Below are 2500 nucleotides of genomic sequence, written 5' to 3'. Positions count from 1 at the left end.
CCAACACACGTTGGGCCTTAACCCAACACACGTTGGGCCTTAACCCAACACACGTTGGGCCTTAACCCAACACACGTTGGGCCTTAACCCAACACACGTTGGGCCTTAACCCAACACACGTTGGGCCTTAACCCAACACACGTTGGGCCTTAACCCAACACACGTTGGGCCTTAACCCAACACACGTTGGGCCTTAACCCAACACACGTTGGGCCTTAACCCAACACACGTTGGGCCTTAACCCAACACACGTTGGGCCTTAACCCAACACACGTTGGGCCTTAACCCAACACACGTTGGGCCTTAACCCAACACACGTTGGGCCTTAACCTGCTCTGTAATTGTCATACGACGCGTTAAATTAGTGTAGTGTTGCCTAACTGCAACCCCCGCAATATAGTTTGCTACTCGCACTGCCCGGTCCCCAGTGTATCGCTTCATGTTAAACACCTTGCAGCTATACACTGTAATGTGGATGGCAGCAGGACGTACATGCTCAATGCCCTTTGCAGTTGTTCATTGGCATTTGCAGTTGTTCATTGGCATTCGCATGGCGAAGCACTTAGCCTACGCTGTGGTACGGCCTGTGTCAACTGTCCGCTGATGTTGTACGTCCAAATCACACACTGTACTGCACATTGGTCCTCATGTACTGAATGATACATCGTGGTACATGTGACCGTACAACGACTGCGCCAACAACGGCGAACCATGCGGTCCAAATGTTGTGCACTCAGCTACGTGTCGTCTCCCTATAAGAGCTGGATTGCAGTGTGGTATGCCCTGGATGGCGATCAGCACGAGCCGTCTGTTGATGTAGTGGCGCGTGTTGTCAGACGTAGTCGTCTCTTCTCACACACCGTGATAGCATGGTGCACTGCGTTCCACATCTGCGACATGCGACAGAGGCCGGTTGACAGTCGTTCGCGCAATGGACATCGCATACGTACGGGGGCCACCTTCCACGTGTTCGCGAAGCGTGCACATGTTGTTGCGTGTATGTGGGCAGACATAGTGTGTCGTGACACCTGACACAGGCATGCAACAATCGTTGAATTTGCAAATGGCGATGGACGCCTACGTTTGCTGGTGACGTTACGCAAATGAACAACTGGTAAACCGTTGTGGTGCGGTTGTTCTCGCTAGAGGTGAATCAGTGATGGCGACGATCGGTTGAGCTACCAACCGGTTGTTCCAGCGATACCCACCATGCCCACGAACGTGAATGGCATCTGGGTGTGAAGCGATACGCGGCGGTGGCTGGGTGGGACCGTCCCCGGCCGGTGAGGGGGGGCCTCCCGGCGTGCTGGCCGCGCGGTGCGTGGGCGCACGCGCTACAGCCGGCTGGTGGGGGCGGCCAGTGGCAGGCGCGCCGGCCGACGGAGGCGGCAGGCGGCGCAGCTGCGCGCCGGCGCACCCTGCACGCGGCGCCGTGCGGCCAAAGTAGGTCCTCGCGGGCCCGGTGCGAAGCGCGGTGGACATCTGCAGTGTGCTGGTCCGATTGAGGACTGTGTGCGCTGAGGATGCGCCGCCGCCCGGCGCTCGGCGCCGCGACGCCGTCTGCTGCTCGGTCGCCTCTGCGGTTCTCGCAGGTGGTTTGTATCGCAGCTGTGCGGACGTGTTGGCGCGTGCGCTGTGCTGGGAGAGTTCGCTTCGGCACCCAAGTGGGGCTTTTGTCCTTCTGTGGCGCTGGCGTTGGAGCTGCCGGTCACCGTAGGTGGCGCGTGTTGTCTCCCGCCGGCAATGCCACGACAGCACGCTCCCGGGCCTCTGTCGGCAGCGGCAAGCTCAGTTGGGAGCACGGGTGGTCGCACCTAAAGCGTCTACTCGCCAAACCCCGGGCGATTGCGCCTCTCTCGAACCCGACCAAGTACTTAGGACGGCGCTGCGCGCCGCCGGGACCTGAGAGGGTTTCGAGGTGTATGGTGCAGGGGAGCTCAGCCTCCTCCTGTTTGCAGAATAATTGAGCGGACGCTTGCGTGTTCGCGCGGGCCCCCGGGACACACTCCCGGGCGGCCGGCTGCTCAGCTCTAGTTGACGCAGCTCCCTGGTTGATCCTGCCAGTAGTCATATGCTTGTCTCAAAGATTAAGCCATGCATGTCTCAGTACAAGCCGCATTAAGGTGAAACCGCGAATGGCTCATTAAATCAGTTATGGTTCCTTAGATCGTACCCACGTTACTTGGATAACTGTGGTAATTCTAGAGCTAATACATGCAAACAGAGTCCCGACCAGAGATGGAAGGGACGCTTTTATTAGATCAAAACCAATCGGTCGGCTCGTCCGGTCCGTTTGCCTTGGTGACTCTGAATAACTTTGGGCTGATCGCACGGTCCTCGTACCGGCGACGCATCTTTCAAATGTCTGCCTTATCAACTGTCGATGGTAGGTTCTGCGCCTACCATGGTTGTAACGGGTAACGGGGAATCAGGGTTCGATTCCGGAGAGGGAGCCTGAGAAACGGCTACCACATCCAAGGAAGGCAGCAGGCGCGCAAAT

General features: G+C 57.9%; 1 non-coding gene across 1 annotated transcript in view; it reads left to right on the top strand.

Annotated features, from left to right (window-relative positions):
- Positions 1-2044: 2044 nt before the first annotated feature.
- Positions 2045-2500, top strand: part of LOC126431811 (small subunit ribosomal RNA) — a 1910-nt gene continuing 1454 nt past the window's right edge. The window contains exon 1 of the ribosomal RNA XR_007577769.1: positions 2045-2500. This exon is cut by the window's right edge and continues 1454 nt beyond it. This is a non-coding gene — a ribosomal RNA (small subunit ribosomal RNA).

Source organism: Schistocerca serialis, unplaced genomic scaffold (genome assembly GCF_023864345.2).
Source record: "Schistocerca serialis cubense isolate TAMUIC-IGC-003099 unplaced genomic scaffold, iqSchSeri2.2 HiC_scaffold_1112, whole genome shotgun sequence".
Classification (NCBI taxonomy): domain Eukaryota; kingdom Metazoa; phylum Arthropoda; class Insecta; order Orthoptera; family Acrididae; genus Schistocerca; species Schistocerca serialis.
Note: the sequence above shows the minus strand (reverse complement) of the source record. Positions and strands in the feature narration are given on the sequence as shown.